Source organism: Cupressus sempervirens, chromosome 1 (assembly GCF_028749045.1).
Source record: "Cupressus sempervirens isolate cs-2001-9-10 chromosome 1, ASM2874904v1, whole genome shotgun sequence".
Lineage (NCBI taxonomy): Eukaryota > Viridiplantae > Streptophyta > Pinopsida > Cupressales > Cupressaceae > Cupressus > Cupressus sempervirens.
Window position 1 is genome coordinate 542,217,565 of NC_143118.1, and position 19,845 is coordinate 542,237,409.

A 19,845-nucleotide genomic window follows, 5' to 3' on the forward strand; every position below is an offset into this window, starting at 1 on the left:
AACTCATATCTTTAAATGAGATTCCAAGACATGAAAGAGGGGTTTGAATTTTGATCCAAGAAGGGAATTTCATTTTGTGTTAGTCTAGTTTTTCTATGTAGTTAAATTTTATGTTGTTGATGAATGAAATGAAATATATAGAACTTGTCTAATTCTTTGGTGTTTTTGAGTCACAAATCTGAACACTTATGTATAAATTTTAACTAAAGTTAATACAAATTGAAGAGATCAATAGAGTTATACCAGATGGATTTTTTCTCTTTTTTTCTTGTTCTCTGATTTTATGAATTCAACATCAAGTTTATGTTGGTTTTTAGTTGTAATTCACTTTGAATTATATCTCATATTGTAGTTTTCTAGTAATATGATGGGTTAAATAATTTCTTGATATGGTCTGAGAAGATCATTGGGTTTGATAGAAATATTATGATAAGTATGAGATGTTAATGGTATATCGATTATCACTTAGAAGATAAGGGAATAGATCATAGCTTATGGTACCAGATTTTTAAATATGGATCCCAATGGATACAATATTGTTCACATTGTACCCTAAATGGATATAAAAGGTTGCATAGTAATAAAACCTTTAATGAAAAATTGTATATTTCATGTTGTTTTGAAGATTTGAGTGATTTTGCATGTATTTGACTTAGAAAATACTCAAGAAGAAAGATTATCTATTCTACATATGTTTTGTTGTCTCTAAGAAGATTCAAAGGTCACCATCTTCTTTAATGAAGATTAATGTTTAAAGGCTACAGAGAGAGAAATAGTGATCAATACTAGGTATACTTGCCTAGATCTTGTACAATTCAAAGGGGAGAAGACTATATTATCTTTTTGGTTGGTCTTATTGGTTTTTTTGGATATACTTGTCATGGTTTGTACATAAATCGTAGGTATTTTCCACTTTCCAAAAGGTAATTCAAACCCTTTTAAATTAGAAGAAAACAACATGGTGACTCTACTAGGGACATAATATGTGGGTTTTACTTAGAAAATATGTTGCATAATTCATACTATTATCCTTGCTTGTGCCATAGAGTTGAGTCTATTGACAAAGAGAGAATATATGCTCAACTGATGTTTTAGGTACTTTTCTTGAAATAGTTTACATCATTTTATGTAATAAGTGAGCCACTCAAGTTTTCACATTCTTCATAGGGAAAAAATTTGTACTTTATTCTCATTGGTTCAACCTTTAATAGATTCTCAAGGTTTGTCACTAATTAAGAAAGCCTTATTCCCTTAGTGAGTGGTGACTTAGTCAAGGTCCTTTAAATGACTATTTAAGTTTACATTTATCAATATCTTAATGGCTAATAGGAGAAATAATACAAGGTCCTACACAAGGTTACGTCTTGATGTCTCACTGCAAACAGATTTACCCCAAGAAATAAACTTAACTGGCATAAGAAGAAAGGAGAGCCTAGTCATGCTTAGAACTAGAAAGCTAGAAATAATACAATAAATAACATGCAACCTCAAATGGTAGAGGAAAAAAGATTTTCTTTTCTGAGTTTTGAGTCTGAGAATATAGAGTTTTTAGAAGGGATTTTCAACACTCCTTTACAAGAAGAGGGAGTATACCAAGATAAAGGTGTCTAATCTATAGGTTACATCATATGTGTCTTGAATGACTTAGGAAATATGAGTCAGCATTGAGATTTAGCAAGTACACAATTACCTCAACAAGGGCATATTCCTTTCATTGAGAGAAACCTTATCAATCTCAGTGAAAATATTGGATCTAAAGCCACCACAGTCAATACTGATGACCTATATGTTGAGTTAGAAGCCCATAGGAGAAAAGCTATTGAAGAATATAGCAAGTGCAAGAGTTTGGAGAAAGAAAAAGAGGTAGAAACCATGATTTCCTCATGGAGAGAGATAATTTTCTCAAGACAATATCTCTATTAAAAGAGATAAATAAGAGACTAGAAAAGAAACCCACTTCATTACATTCAGACATTTTTTGGGATCTTGGAAATTTGAGATCTGAATGTATAGAAAGAGAACAAGCCCTACATGATAAGGTTGAATCTACAAAAGAAGGACCGATTATTAGTCAGGTTCATTAGTATGAGTCTCTTGTGAAATATAAGGTTGCAACAAAGACATCAAATCTTCTAGTTAATGATGTAGAAAAGGGAAAGCAAAAGGTAAGTGGTATCCATATAAATCAACTCGTAGGAACTACAAGGGTTGTCCCTACCATGTCTAAAATTGGCATTGAGTTAGAAAAGGCCAAAAAAGAATGGAAATATTTAGCCAAGGAATTAGAGAAGGTATAAGCTAGGGTTGATGCTACAAAAATGAAGAGAAATATTTATTTTCTAAATTCCTCAATACATACCAGTGTTGGACCTACCCCTTCTACACAAGGCATTTCATCTACTTCCACTTGTGGTCCCACAAAAAATAGCATGAGTACTTCTCAAATTGGTCTTATAGCATATATTGCTAGAATTATTCCTATTTCCTCTAGGCAGCATCCTAAGATTAACTTAGGGGTTGCAGTAAAAAACTATGGTCCTAGTGGTAGTGGTACTATAGGATTTCAAAGAAAGACAACATATCTAGAGAGGCATAAGAAGATATGTTTTATTGGTATCCCTAGTTACCCTAATCCTATGTCAAATGATATAAGATGCAAGGTTACTAAATTTGCAAGAAATAATGATATAAGTGGCGAGAAACATCTTAGAAGTTTTACATATATGCTCAATGATTACAAAGTGGAAGATGTTTTCATGAATTTTTTTGTTCACTTTCTTACTAAAGATGCCAAAGATTGGTTCAGAACACTACCTAATAACAATACTTCCTCCTAATATGGCTTTGAAAAATGTTTCAAGGAATAATATGCTGATAATACCAATGCCGATTTTTATGTTGAATGGGTTTAACAATATTAAGAAAAACCAAAATGAGTCTACATTTTATTTTAATGTAAAATATTAGACGGGTGTGTACAAATTATTCCAAGTGATGAGGTTAGATGAGAATTTGTGTCTTACAACCTATTTCAATGCATTTAATAGTAAGATGGCATATATTTTGAGAGATAAGGATCCTAAAACCCTGAGAGATGCTTTCAAGATTGTAGTAAACATAGAGAATAATAGAAGAGCATTAGGGAAGTTAGGAAGAAGGGATGATCCTAAAGAAATTGTTCAAGAAGTAACAAAGAGAAAGTGACAATCCTGTGGGAAACAAGAAGCCTAAGGAAGAAAATATGGATAAGGTTCTTAACATGTTAAAAGACATGAATCTACCATGGATAATACAAATAAAAGGGTTGTAAATGATAGGCCATGGTTTGGATAAAATTTCAATAGGTAGACTAGGTTGTGAAATTACTCCTATAATACTCAATGGAAGGACAAGAAACCTATTACCAATACTGTTAACTATAAAAATGATAAATTTACCCCAGATCCATTGTAGAGAAATAATATAAATGTTATAGAAGAAACCCTTGGTGTATGGTTTGTCAATCACCACATCCACTAGTAAATTTAGACCTACTCTTTGATGTATTTCTGGTCAAAATTTTGATAGTTAAATGTCAAAAGTCAATGTCACTAGAATTGTGTCAAACATTCAATGCATTCCAAAGTTGACAATGTATTGACAAGAAGATCTGTCAAAAATCATCCCCATCTATGTCACATGTCAGTGCCAGAAAACTAATTCAAAATGTTGAACTATCGAGACCATCCAAAGATTATTTGATGGATATGTTATACCATCAATGGAAAACCCCATCAAACTATCGACACTAAACAAAGACAATTCAATGATTTTTTTATACCATTGATGACAAACTACCTCAAAATTTTGACAATAGCTAGAGTTTTCAAAAAAAATGGTTGGGTCACAATACACCTTTAGCACATTTTTAATCATATTGGTACATGTTCTTAGTAATATGCCTCTCAACAATTTTTATTTTCTTTCTCATGGATGGGCTCTATATTGCAATCATCATCTGTACTTGAGCTCATTGTATAATCTTTGGATTCGCTAGTGACTACAATGAGAAGTAAGAATGAACTTGTTCAAGTGAAATGGATTTGATCTAACACTTGAAGTTTCATTAGAGGGTATTCAATCTATTGATTTTTTGCCAGGGTTTTGATAGGTGAAGAAGAAAACATAGAGAATTTTTGGGAGAAGTTGAAAATGGTGACAACAGTGCAGCACCTGCGAGTAGCATAAACTAGCAAGACAAAAAAAATATATTGACACCAAGCGTAGGGACATCATCTAGCATGCCAACATCATTGCAATCAAGGTCATTGTCGATGCAATTCAAACCTCACTAGGTCCCAAGGGCATGGACAAGATTCTATGCACCTCCTTGGGCAATGTGATCATCACCAACAATGGTGCCACCATTCTTAACAAGATGGAGGTAATTTAGCCAACCACTAAAATGCTTGTAGAGCTCTCAAAATATTAGGATATTTTTTATGGTGACATGACAACAATTTTTTTCATCACCAGTGCGATTCTTAAATATTGTGTGTATTTTTTGTTTAAGGGTGTTCATCCTACCATTATGTCAGAGGCCTTTCACAGGGCCTATGAGAAGGTCATCAAGGTTTTAGCTACCATGGTTATTCTTGTCAAATTGACGAACCATGAATATTTGGTGAAAAGTGCAAGAGCTTCTTTGAATAGTAAGGTTGTTAGCCAATATTCTACATTATTGGCCTTGCCTACAGTTGATGTCATCCTAAATGTCATCAACCCCGCAAAGCCTAACATTGTGGATTTGAGGGACATCAAAGTTTTGCAAAAATTGGGCAGGAATGTTGATGATACGAAGATGGTTAAGGGTTTGGTGTTTGATAAGAAGGAAATTCATATGGCTGGAGGCCCCAACAAGATTGAGAATGTGAAGATTGACATAATATAGTTCCATATCTTGCCTCCCAAGACAGACATTGAGCAAAACTTTGTGGTCTCTAATTATACACTTTCCTCTTTTAAGTCAAGATCAAAGTACCCCTTCATGTGCATTTCATGATCCCAATCCATTTCATGATCCTATTATCCCTCATGATTCCTCTCATGATACCAATCCTCCATGAGACCTTTCCACACCTATCCAATCCACTCATGAACCCCATATACATAGACTCACATCTTGTATTGAAAATAATAAATATCCCATTGAAGAAATAATGTCTCAAGGTGTTGGTACACCTTCCACACCTTCCATATCCAAAATTCCTCCATCCAAACCTAAATGTTCCCATCATCTATATTCCAAGTCCATTTTGGGCCCTTATATCCATAATTTGTTTCATTCCTCAATTCCATCCATTTTGGGTCCTTTCATAAATCCATCCACCATATCCAATTCTTCCACTTCATCCCCTCATAATCCTAATAAAGATCAAAAAAGGCACACATCCTTGAATTCCTTCCAATGTTCACCAGCCATAAGCTCTCCATAACATTTATCCTCATGCACTCATACCATGACCAATGGAATCAAATTGGATGCTAAAGATAACAGTGAATCAAGCCAAAAATATGCTTTGAAGGATCAGTTGTCCCCTCTAAAAGACATGTTCAAGAAAAGAAAAATATGATAAAAAACAATGAAAAAATTTGAAGGCCACAAAAGCTGAAAAAAAAAATTCAAAAATTGTGTGGATTCCAAAGCTACCTAATGAAGCAATGAATCTAAAAGAAAATTTTAAAATGGCATCCAATTTCACTAATCCAAAGGCTTCATTTATGCATAGATCCTCAAAAATTCCACTTACCAACTCTATTTTGGGTCCTTATGATCCAAAATCCACCATCCTAAATCCTTTCCATCACCCTTCAAGATGTGTGTCCATGACGATCTTTCCATCTCCTTCATCCATTCATTCACAAGTCTCCCAGCCTAGCATCCATCAACCATGTATTTCTCCCAACCACTTCACCCCCTTAATCCAAAAAAATTCATAGTCCTCGACCTTCATTTCCCAATCCATTTCATCCTTCTTTTCACTTTCCTACCAACATCTATGAGAAATTAGTAAAAGATCCTTGAAAAGAAGAAAGAGAAATAAAAAGAGATACCATCCATGTATCTTGATGCTTGAGTCCTCCCCTTGTTTTCCTTTCATGAATCCAATGTCTTCAACTTCCATTTATCCATCCATTCACTCTATCCATTCACTTTTCCTCTTTCACTTGCACTCTACACTAGGGACATGCTCTATCCATACCATGCTACCTTACATATCTTACATATTCCTATCTACCATTCATCATCCTTTTCCATCTTTGATCTTGACTATCATTTTCCTTCCATCAATCCATGCTCACTCGACATATCCCTTGCAAATTATCCACACACTATCCTACATACTCCCACCATCCGTTCACATCTTTGATCTTGACATCCTATCCAATATCTTGCATCCCATAGTCCTTGGCATTTTCCTTTCCTCTATCCTCCATCAATACTCCTACATACTTCCATCCTTCTTTCATTTGTCCTTGATCTTGGTTATCCCATACATTTCATCCATTTCATATTCCACATTTCATCCATACTCTTAATATATATTCCACTTTCATACCCTCCCTCCCATATCCCATACTCCTTCCATGTTCATGCCTATGCTCGTGATCAATACTAGAGACATGATAAAAAAATGTTCATACATGCTTTGGAGATACACATGCCTTCCCTTCCTCCATACAATAGCATTCACACCATCTTTCCATTTCCATGCATATTTTCCCACCATCTTTCCTTCCATTTTCTTATCCTTGGTGTGGGTAATTTTAACTCTTTTGAAACATGGTCCTTAGATCCCCATTATCTGATACCATATCCTTTGGCCCTCCATATTCTTTCACCTTTCATTTCATCACTATATCATTGTTACTTAATTTTTGCACATGTGTAAAAATTTAAGCATGCATGCAATGAAAGTATAGAATTGCTTTTTTACTTCATTTAACAAATAGAAATGTCCTTGTATTTATTTACTTTCAAATATACATTAACATTTTCAAATAATGAAATGAAATAATATGCTAAAAATAAATGATCTCACACAAGCCGTGAGTATAACTCACTGTATTAAATTTCTTTCATAAGGAAATACATGAACAGATACATATGAATGAAAGAAATAAAGAGTAGAGATAACCAATCATTGCCTGTTGCTTAGACTGGTTATGCACTCTTTCCCTGGCACAGCAGAATCCAGCTCCAAGCTTCACATGATCTCCAGTCTGCAAAAACATGGAAGCAACTGATGTTAGATCTTGAAGGATCTAAGCAATGACTACCTATCTCTACAACTACGCATGTTCTCTGTTGATGCATCTCATTACTAAAAAACAAGAAAGCTGAAAGAAATAAAAGTCATTTGTGAGCATCACGAGCCCATGCTCAAACCTCACATAATAGTATGCTATAGGATTTCACTGAATAAATAATGATTAACATCACAGATTTCAAGAATGTACTTGCTACAAGAAAGCATGAGAGAAAAGTAACAAAAAATATTTCAAGCAATGCTAAGAAGCAAGGAGTTTTCATTGCAAAGTTCTTGCATGGGGAAGAGGTAAATATGGGCAATTGGGACATGGTTCTATTGAAAATGAGTTTAAACCTGTACAAGTGAAAGGGTTGGCTAATCAAATGATTGTGCAAGTTATATGTGGAGGTGACCATACCATGGCTATCAATAATGAAGGAAGACTCTTTTCTTGGGGACAAGGTCAATGGGGTCAAACTGATCTAGGAACTATGGAAGATATGCTTATTCCAATGCAAGTGAAGGTCCTTGAGTGTATACAAGTTATTCAAGGTTCTGCAGGAACTCGACACTCTATTGCGATAACAAAGGAAGGAAATTTATATGGTTGGGGAGATGGAGAATACAACCAACTTGGTAAAACTACTGGAAAAGTGTAGCTCGAGCCAGTGCTTCTATCTTATATTGAAATAGAAGGCTGCCAACTTCTGTATGCTATGGCAGCTGGGGAGCACACACTGGCAATTTATCGCCCATATAAAGTGAACTCTTTTAACCTGTAGACCAGAGATGCTCAGAATTAATAAGCACAAAGTATAAGCAAGAGGATGGCAAGAAGATCACTCCAATTAGAAATTATGTTGATGAGATCTTGTCAAGTGAAGATGTAAACTTTCAAGTAACTTCAATTGTAGGACCTTACATGAACATGGAAGAACATATTGAAATTACAGAGCCTATGAAACTTCCTGAGGGTTCATGTATTATAGGTGTACATGGAAATGGTCTCAAGCCCATAAGGCTTCCATTTTTGCTAAAAATGCTTGAGGAAGTAGTGGAATCTCCAAGGAGTATGGCAATCTTTGTACATGCAATGGAGGACATTTTTCTTCTATTAGATTTCTCACTTTATCATTTAAGTTTCAACCTTCACATTAGTATGGATATGAAGTTTGGAATAACAACTCAACCAAAGATTCTACCAAACTGGATGGCCCTAGGTTGGATGTTCTTTTAATTAGGAATGTCTACCACTGTATCCTCCAACTATATAATCTAGAGATATTAACAAAGCTATGCAAATCTATTATGCACTTGTTAAGTGGGATTGAGAAAACATGTTAGCAGCATTCCAAATTCTCACTGGAGTAGGGTATTGTTGATTACTCTTCAAAGTCCACTCATAGGAGAACAAGGGCTTGGGGATAAGGTTTCAACATAGCTCTTTTCCTTGTTTGACTCTATTCCATCATCTGTAAAGAGTAACATTGTACAATGGTTAAGGACTTATCCAAAAGATATCTTTGGTGGGCAATTTGTGAGGGGTGTTCAAAAATATATCTCTAATAGGAAGGATGCATTGGGTGTAAGGGCAAAAATACCTCGTGATATTGCTTTAGTAGCAAAGGTGTTGTCAATTTTGAATGAAGCCAACAATATGGAGAATTTGATACCTTTTAAGAAGTTCTATAATCATGTTGTGCGTGATAATACAAGTTTGAAGATATGGTAAGGGAAGTTCTTATGCGCCTTGGAGAAGTGCTCCATAAAAAAAAAAAAAACTGAGGAGGATGTTTTTATCATCAACCTTCCTATTCCTCAAACTAAAAATATGGGCCTCAATCCAAAATCAATCAAAAGAAAACCCATTTCGGGTTCCTATGAAGATAAGAAGAAAATCAATAAAACCCATATGGAAGTGTCATTAACAATAGATAAATGACCATATTTTCTATATATACAAGAAACTTCAAAACTTCAGGTGCTATAATGAAAGTGCAAAGAGCCCAGTCACAGTTTCAAATTTCTCCCAAAAAAATCACAATGACAACATCGAATTTAGCAAATTGAAATTCTTACCTCTACGGCTATAATGGAAGGTCCATAGTCGCGGGAAAATAAAGACCAAGCAATACGCAACAAAAAATCCAAAGATCCTCAGCCTCATATAGCGTATCAAATATGACAAACTCATCAATGGATACAGTGAACTCATTAGAAGACTCCATTTTCTCCAAACCCTCGAGCTTTCCAAATGTTTCATAGAAAGATGCATATTAAAAATGAAAGCTTTTTAGGGTTAAAGATTTGTTACACCCTTTTCAAAGTTACATGATTCTTTGAGATCTGCAGCCTTTCATGGGATTTTATTTCTTTTTGAAAAGAAAATTCATGTGTGATGAGTGAGGTTAATGCCTTAGAAGCTTTTTAATCTTATAACACTACTTTATATTCTTGCATATAACTATAATAAAGAAATAATATTTAAATGATTAGTTCTAGTCATTTAATATTATTTTCTTATTCCAAAATGTAAGAATATTATTTTAAATCATTTCTTTTGCATACATATTAATGTAAAGAGAAATATTTTAATGACCTAATTATAAGTCATTAGATATTTTTCTATTTTTTATGCAAACGATAGAGTCATGTCATGGTCTTTAAAACTGAAAATAGTTAGGAAACATATGCATGGAATATAGGAGGTCAGATTTTTACTTTGCTAAGTCATTTTTGGGGGTCTTTATGACCTGTTAGAGTAATTTTGGGGCAGTTTTGAGTGACTCATTGGGTTCATTATGGGTTAGTAAAGTCTTAGCAGTGATGAGACTTCATTATGTGAGTTATTAAGTCCTCTTTTCCAGGATATCTTTTTGCATATGACCCAGGGGGTTGAAATTGTACTTAATAAGTTTTCTAACTCATTTGAAGGGAGTTCTAATTTTATGACAAAGTTTGGGAGACATATTTTGAGTCCTAAGCCTTGTTACAGGGTCTATAATTCAACATTTTGAATAAATAATGCCAGTGATAGCAGTGTGATTATGCTTTATGAAGTAAATTGTTAAGTTATTTTCCTTTCTACAAATTCTGTGTGTGTTTTGAATGATTTGATAAGTGAACCTATGAATGTTTACATTATTCCTTGTTTTCTATCTCATTCCAGCACCTTTTTGTGGAAAAGTAAGTTTGCTTGTAGGTTATGATATGTGTTTATAGGTGAAATTAGTCAAAGTGAGATAGTAATTTATCCTCTTTTTGTAGTTTCAGTATTGAAACCTTATCATAAATCACTTGTGCAAGCCTTTACAGGAAGATGTGCTTTATCTGTATTTCATAGAACTATAATCATCTTTGTTACATGTGTGTTACATCTTTCATAGTAACTTCTGGTGTATCACCTCTTTTCTTAGTTTAAGCTTTAAGTTTTAGGTTTATTTCCTACACTTTCATACCTTTTCCCTCTAAGTTTTCATTAAGTTTTAGAGTGTTTCATTGAAAGATCTAATAGGAGCTAGCCTAGAATTCGGAGGTTTCATTTCATGTTCCAGTCTCACGTAATGAAATGACTCCCATGTTAAGTAAGGGTTACTGAACATTGCTAGTTCAGTAGGGTGCAAATCTTAAAACTTAACAATCATCTCATCCATTAAGATATCCCCACCCTTCTCATCCATTTACTGTTCCTTGAATCTCCCTTGTTACTGGTCCCAATCTAGTCATTTTCATCAATTCAATCAACACATTTATCCTCTAACCTTATCACATTCCCTTCTTCCAATCATTTCATGTAGATCAATTTCCATCCTAAAATCTTTTTTTTCCCCTCTCTAACCCAAGCTTGTCACAGTTATTTTGGTAATTCAATCATATTCTTCCTTCATCCATAATCTTCTCCAAATTCTTATATTCATCATCTAATCTCCTAACATTGAGCTTCAACCCATCAAACTGGTCTTATCAAAATAGTGATTGTAAACAAACTTACACAAATTCATGTTCAGACTAAATGGTTTGGGAACCTTGTTCCTTCCACACAATTGTCAGTGAACAATCACAAACATTTCAATACAATTTCAATCAAACAATCAATTTTTTCCTTATAGGATGTATCCTTCCCACACAGGTTTAGCAACAAATTTCATCATCAGAATTAGGTTCATGCAAAGAACTATGGATAAAATGACTAAATGGTCATGAGGTCTTTTTGTTGATTTTATCTTTGTGTGTTAGCAATAGCCTCCCCAAGTGTGCTCCTACCTTCAATATCTTGGTATCATTTGAATGGCTTAACCTAATTACATGGGTCCTTTTGTGATATGATCTATTTTCATGATTCTTTAGCACATCTTTGTTAGTTTTCAAGTTATGGTTATGCATTGCTTACTGGGGGAAACGAGTTAGCACACTTTCCACCAAGATCCCTAACATGACTATGGGTGTGCTTAGATCTCTCTAGTGCATATATGTCATTTCTTCCCTTATAACTATCAAACATACATCTATGTTCCTAAAGTCTCTATTGTGTTTTAGTCTAGTCCACACAAAGGGACCTTGTCATCTATGCTACTTTAGCATTTGATGCATAACTCTTCTTGTAATATCAAACTAGGGTGTGCTCTCCCATATGAACACAACTAAATCCCATGCATCCCATGCACTCATGTAGTTAGGATGCATTTAGATTAATCACAATCCAATTCACCCTAATTCATTTTGGTCTATCTACAAGTCATGCAAGGTCATCTTTTAAGCCTTTTCTCTTTCTCTATTTCTTCTCATGTTTATTTTTGAGAAAATGGGGCAAAATACATTCCTTTTTTTTACCCCATTTCCTTGAGGGGGCACCCTCCTCCCCTGGTGTCACTACAATGCAACTCCTAGGACTCCTATCCTCTCTAGGTAACCTATATTTTCTTTTCTTTGATATAATGTCATCTTGACCTCACATTAAAGAGGGTTAAAATGTAGACACTCAAAATCATCCCAAATAGTATATTAAATTATTTAATATTTCCCTTTACATTATAATTAATTATATTTTTCATATTCTTCTACTTATTTATTTAAATAGGTTCACTTCCCTGATGTATTTAAATTTAATTTAAATGCATCCCCTCTAATGTGTTAAATTTATAATGCATAGTGCTCCACAAATCTCCTTTTAAATAAATTTCAATTTATTTAATTCCCTCCACTTTACAAAATTCTATAATCCTATGATTAAGTTAAATCCTATTTAATTTAATCCTAATCCCACCTAAAACCTAGTCTACCACCCATCACTCTCATCCTTCTAAGTCTACCCACTAGTTAATTTTACTTAATTATCTTAAACAACTTCCTAAGCACCTTTTAGCCCCTAAGTGTTTGCTCACACATGTGTGAGCAACTCAAAATCCAATAAAGTCTCCCTTTTATTATTTTATCCAAAAAGTCTTACACTCTTACACACTTGTCCCCCTTTCCTTTCTCCAAGGTTGATCACACATGTGTGAGCAAACTTTGAGCCATCTCTATCACCAAAAAGGCTTATGTTGACCTTTGCATGACTTGTCTCCTTAGCCAATGTGTCTCCCTTGTGACACCTATGTGGATGTAACATAGATGCCACATCCCCAAGGCCTCTCTCAAACCTATAAATAGAGCTCCTTTCTCAAGCATTCATGATCTCCTCCATTTGCATTGTTATCATGCTAGTATAGCGTTAGAGTTTTTAGAGATTTTCATGCTTAGAGCTAATCCTTGGTAGTTTTTTTGCATTGTTTCCATTTCTAGATTTTACATAGTTTCATGGTAGCATAACATTGTTAGGTTTATTTCTTCATTTCATCTCATCTCCATTCAGATCCATGCAATCATTTGAGTTTAGCTTATTCATAGCCATTTCTTGAAGGTATTTCACATACCTCTTAGCATAGTTTTCATAAATTCATTCTTGCCTTCATTCAAATGATTTAAAGAGATTCATCCATAGTTGTGTTTGAGGAGAGAACGTCCACATCCCTCATCTTGAGCACAACAACAAGGCCTCTTATGGGACCCTTGTTGAGCTACTTTTAGGTTGCATGAGGATTTTTCTTTTCAATTGCACTTAGTTTTAAAACTCAAGTAGAATTAGTTGTATTCCAATCTCATTTGAATATTTGATATGCACATGATACTAATGTTTTCTTTTTTATGCATGCTCCTAAAAGGTTAGGTTTTCTTGCATACAATAACAAACATATTCTACTAAGTGAAAATATTAGAAAAACTAACTATAAGATAACTATAAAGACAACGAATGACAAAGAAAGGATTAAGCACACAAGAATTCTTTCAAACAAGAGAATAAATAGTTACAACTAGTATTATGTTTCTACCTTCACTATGAATAGATACAAGTCACAAAAACAAAGGCATTATAATAAATTTGAGCATGTATGTGAGTAAGTATAAAGCTTAGCACTTATGAAGTTGGAAATATAAGATGAACTAGATTGAAGGAAACAATGATATATGTTAAGAAGGATTTTAAAGTTGATATGACAAGGACTCAAAGGGATCCATGGAAGAAAGAGTATCCAAGTTAGAATGTGAATGATAATTTAAGAGAGCATTCAATACTCCAGTCAACACATCAACATCATAGTTGCTATGTCTCCAAGACAACTAACGAAAAATACAAAAACAAATAAAGTATACATATTAATGGGGTACACAAAAGATCTATTGTTGGAGCAATATTAGAGACAACTATAATGAAGTTATTATGGGATAATAAATATATAAACAAAGGCAACAATAAAAATCTAGATCAACTATGATAGCAATAAGTCACAATAAGCATAAAAAGTCAATTGAAATGTATTGGCTATACAATCTCTTCTCATCATCACCCTCAAAATAGGATAGAGTGGAATTGTGAAGATGTTAACTATATTTAGAAGAAGAATAGTAAAAGAGAAGAAAGAAAGTTATAATGTTCCTTAGAAAAAAAAAGGGCAACAATTGATTATATAGAGCGAATTTCATAGTGTGTGAAATGGAGTTGCTGCTATTGTTGGCAAATTGTAATGTTGAAGAACACAAGGTTGTTGAGATTTGAGGGAAAATTTGGTTGTTTAATATGGTCAAAGTTTAGAATTTTTGACCTCAATGCAATTAATTGGTACTCGTTTCAAGTGGAATCGGATGCTTACTGGCTTAATTCTATCACATGAAGAGAAAATAATGTCTTTCTCACATGCCACACACATTTCTACAATAAATTATTAGAGATTATTTTACTGTTTTTAGTAGATGGGCAAATAAATACAAATAAATAAATAAATACAATTTTTTGGCTCAATCTCCAACTAGTCAGTATGTGCTTTGAAAAATTATTCTTGGACTGTGAGTTAGGAAAAAGAGAAAGATCAGACTTGAAAAAGATGTACATAAATGCAATTAATTTTTAAACTTCAATTTTATAAACTTACAAAGAGAACAATAGAATTGTAATAAACTATTATGGTTTCTAATATTTGAAAATTATAGCTACAAGTGATAAAGTTATGTACCTTTGATTCAAAGAGTGAAAATAATGGAAATGAAGTATTATCAAAGGTGAAAGTTCAACTACCCCGCCCCCATGTGGATGACACTGTTAAGTAGAGAATAGTTACATACATACATATAACATGGTTTAGTGCTACCTAACTATGTCCAAGGTGTCTGCACATTGGAAGCATACTCTACCTACCAAGTTGCCTACATACCTGTATACACGAGATCAAGACCCTTAAACTACTCACTCTAACAAATATGTAGTTCTAGTTTCTAATTGTTTTGATGTAGCTATATTCCTATAACCACTGGTGAACTTTACTCACCTAATATAGCTCTTCACCATCATACACCCACTTGAACGAATTAGGCAATTTTCTATAATTACAATCCTATAATACCCTAGTGCAACCTTTGTGTTGTAGTTTACAGTTAATGTAAGGTTAACCTATATACATCCTAACTCACTCCTTATATAGTTATGTTTAAAATTGTTTGACAATAATCAATGGGTCTAAATAGACCAGTCAAGTTAATGCTGTAGAACCAGATTTAGTGTGCAAAGAACATTAACAATAAGGAAAACATTCACAAACTAAAACTATATTCCCATATAAGTTTAGACAAAAGAAGGTGTAAGAGAATGCAAACTAAGAGCAAGATCACTCCAAAAGCCTCCTTGATTTTGTAGATGCATCCTTTGATGTAGATGTATGCTCAATAACGTTGCTCAAGCTTCAATGAAAAATATGGATCAAAGAGGATTTGTAGATGGATTTTTCCATTATGATGGTATTTTGATAGTCCTTAAGCTCTAAAAATAGCATCATAACATTTAGCATGGAAGTGGATGATTGAAATAGGTATGAGTTTGGCTTCTCAAAATGGCATGGTAACTTTACTTGATGGATTGTGACTAAAATGGTTTGGGAGGGGATTTCTTAAATAGACAAAGGGCTTGAGGGATCAATGGCTAGGATGGAAGGAAAGGAGAAAGCTTATGGAGGGCTCAAATTGAATGAGACGAGAGCACATGGATTGTGCTTCCTTATAGCCAATCAGGGAGTGACACATGTCACAAGGTCATTGGTTAGAGCAAGAGGGGTTGAGGGGTCAACAAAGGAGGCTCAAAGCTCATAAAGACCCTCATAGTGGCTTGTAAGAGCAATAAATGGGCTTGTAAGAGTCATTTATGGTTTTGTGGGAGCACTTATGGCTTGGTGGTTGGGATATTTTGAGGGGATAGACTTTAGCTTGGCTTAGGAAAGTCTTAATCTCATTTAGGATTGTGCAAATGATTAGGGGATGGGTTAGGCTTGGGTTAGGATTAGATTAGGGATGTTAGAGATGTGCAAGTGGATGGTATTGATGAGGGTGGGTGAGTTAGTGGCTAAGCTTAGTTAGTATGGGTGGATGGGGTGGACTAAGCTAATGAGGGGATTTAAGATAGTTTTGGGATTATTAAGATTTGAGGGCTTTATTTATTAAAGTGATTTTAATAAATTTGGGATTTTTGGAATTAGATAGGAGAATAGGATTAATTGATAAATAATGGGTTATTTGATTTATCAATTAGAACTATAGATGATTAATTAAATTAATCAGCTAGGGGATGGAAAAGGATTAATTAAATAAGAATTTAATTAATGATGTCTTTAGAGATAGTTAAATAGGATTATCGAAGTGGTGTAATCAAATTTAGGTGTCTACATTTTGCCCCTCTTTGACATAGTGTCAAAGAAGTTTGAATATAAACGACATGAGGAAGATTTTTTAGCAACAAAGTTTCCCCAGTCTCGGATAAGAAGAGGAGAGACTAGACTACGAGATGCCCCCTCAAGAAGGCAGTGGAGAGAGAAGATGAGGCTCGATGGCTTCTTGAAAAGCATAAGAATTCAAGACGGGCAGAGACACAGATGACAAAGAGAAGGGGCTGAATTAGCTCAAACTCACACTACAGGAGAATGATAAAGGGAGGTCAAATTCAGAAAAAGAAGCAAGCTTAAGACGGTCCAGGATTGGGGGGAGGATGAAGGAGTGGAGCACTAGAAAAGGAAACCAAGAGGAGGGGATGGATGAGGGGAAGATAAAGCTAAGGCAATAGGATTTCAAAGAGTGGGGGAGAGATGGATGTGGGATATGGAGGGGGGATAATGGAGATGTAGGGAATCCATTGAAGTGTAGTGAGTAGGGGGGGGGGGGGGGGGGGGGAGGATACTTCAAAGAGAAGTATCACCACGTAGTTGAGCACTAGAGTTAATATAGGAATGTTGGTTAACTACCAAGGTTACCAAGAACAGCAAGGCCTTTGTACCAACTTTCTAGAGGATGGACGAATTGACTCAAAAAAAACATGCAAGGAGTGCCCCAGCATCGCACATGAATCCCAGAGAAAGCAGCGTGGAACCGACACTAGGTAACCTACACACAGAAAAGGAAAAAAAACAAAAGACCTGATCAAGACCTTATGCTCAAATTGCCCCATTCACAGTATACCTATGATATGGAATATTGTGGCAACCTTGAGGAAGGAACAAACAAGATTTCTTGGAAAAGATACTTTAAGACCCAAAGGGAGAATTCCAAATCAAAAGAAAGTGACAATCCAAAAGAGAATTGTTTGCCAATGAGATGTGTGGGATGAGGTACTAACAGACCAAGATCAAACAGGAGGAAAGCTATATCCTACAGGGATCTATCGGAGAGCACTGAAGCTAATAGATCAAGATGAGTAATGCATCTAGCAAGCTAAACTAAGAAGGATAACACTGTGGTGACAAGAGATCGAGCTAAAGGATGCATTGGAATAGCTAACCAAGAGTTGTGTGACATGTGCAAGATGCTGATCAAGGATGAACTGACACAAAAGTTGGGATAGATACAATGATACTAAGCGAAAGAGGATGTATAAGCTGACATACCAAGATATGTTACAAGTGTACAAAGTTGTTTTATTTTGTTTGTTGTGAGATGGGAATGTTTGTGAAGGGTGGGATGACTAAGAGGGGTAGTCATGGCACCGAGGTGGGCTATAAGGGGTGAAGAGAGGGCTAGAAGGAGTCATTTGTAGTCAAATTGAGGAGGATATATTCTTGGTTAGGAGCTCTATAGCAGAGATTATGATGGAGAGTATTGGGTGACCAGAGCACCGAGCGAACATAGTGTGACGAGTACGACTACGAGGGACGCCCGATCGATCGGTAGGGTCTAAAACCTCTCTATGATTTTGGTATATGCATTTGGTAGAGCATTCTTGCGAAGGCAAAAAAGTGATCCTGTAGGCATAGGTCTAGCAGGAATGCGAGCAGGATCAACAGGATCACGATCCTGCGAAAATAGCGTCAGGTGGAAGTTGTGCCAGGGGCCAAATAGTTTATTGCGAAAAAGCAATTTTGAGGTGGAAAATTATGTGAGGATGGGGTAGAGTCAGCGAGATTGCATCCCCACAAAGAGGAACATGATTCCTGTAGCAGGAATGCATACCCGTAGGTTAAGGTCTTGGCACAACGAGAAAGTGGGGAAAAGGGGACAGTGCAGGAACGTGATCCTATGTGACCAAGGATCGACGGGATCGATAGTGGTAGAGACTGCAAGAACACGCTAGTGGGATCGGGGTAAAAGGTCAAGGGTAATAGCAAATTCAACATTGTGATCCCATCAAAAAATAATTTTGCGGGAACGTAGGAGGTTAGGCTTCACGGGAACGCTATTTCTGTGGGAACACAATTTTTGCAAAATAGAGGCAGAAAAAGTGGGGTTTGAGGAATGGGAGGGTGGGAGGATAAAAAAGGAGATAGAAAATTGATGGTTGGATTTTTTTGGTGGTGTGCAGTGGTCCTTGGATGCATTAGTGTCACAGGAGCGGCGAGCAGCAGTGTTGCGCATAGGAGAGATGTTGACGCTGGCCGATTGGGCATGGATTGAGGCAGTCAGGCTAGGCTACCTGGTGAGGTTGCCCCATACCTACACCTACATGATGATGGTCACAACACTATGTGAGAGATGGCACAGTGAGATAGTGACGTTCCATCCACTGACAGGGGAGATGACGGTGATGTTGAAGGATGTGTATCGCATATTTAGATTGCTAGTGCAAGGGATGCAAGTCATGGCAACCAGAGAGATGATAGCAAAGGTGGCTGTACAGAGACTGGTGGGGCCTAAAGTGGAGTACAAGATCTGATGAGGATATTTGCACTAGATGAGCATCTAGATCGCGTGATGGTGGAGAGGTAGATCTACTTCTATGTTCTAGAGCTAGTTTCGGGGTACATTTCTCTAAATACAGGTGGTATAGGGGTTATGCTGGCATTGATTCTAGTGGTGATGCAGATTGTGGATGCAGGATGCCTAGCAGCATGGGGTTCTCTAATGTTGGCTGAGCTCTACTGAGACCTACATTAGATAGTGTACCAGGGTGGCGGTCGATAGGGGAGGAGTATTGGGTTTTCAACACTATTATAAGTATGGGCGTGGGAGCATATTATAGTGCTCAAGCCATTGGGGCGTAGAGATAGGCAGCCAAAGGAGCCAGTGGCATATAGCTGGGCTGAGCCACTGACATACCACCACACAGATTCAGTGGACTACTGGAGAGTGCGCATTGATGAGATAGTGACAGTGGTATGAAGGCCATACATAGGCCTGGGACCATGGGCAGAGGAGGGAGAGCAGCTCCCATACACCATTTCTCCATGTTTTGTGTTCAGGAGGTGGGAGTATGTGGCAAAGTAGTACAGGCTGGACAGGGCACTACGACAGTTTGGGTGGCAGTAGGTGGCATTAGGAGATCTGCATTGGTATCAGCAGATCACACGTGAGCTAGTGTCGATGTATGGGCCAGCCTTGTGTCGAGATGGTTTATTGAGGGCATGGCTAGAGCTAGAGCTGTAGTAGTGGGATTAGTCCGGGGGGCTAGTGGATGTAGGCTCCACACAGAGTACCAAGATACTTTTGTGTGGCCAAGACCAGTGGGGAGAGCATAGGGCATGAGGTCAGCACTAGTGTTAGGGGAGCTAGC

The 19,845-nt window shown here is 36.0% G+C and overlaps 2 pseudogenes; both read left to right on the top strand.

Moving 5' to 3' along the window:
- Positions 1-4,417: 4,417 nt before the first annotated feature.
- On the top strand, positions 4,418-4,930 carry LOC149578602 (T-complex protein 1 subunit delta pseudogene; annotated as a pseudogene).
- A 2,276-nt stretch (positions 4,931-7,206) lies between these two features.
- Positions 7,207-9,024, top strand: LOC149578603 (uncharacterized; annotated as a pseudogene).
- The last annotated feature ends 10,821 nt before the right edge of the window (positions 9,025-19,845 follow it).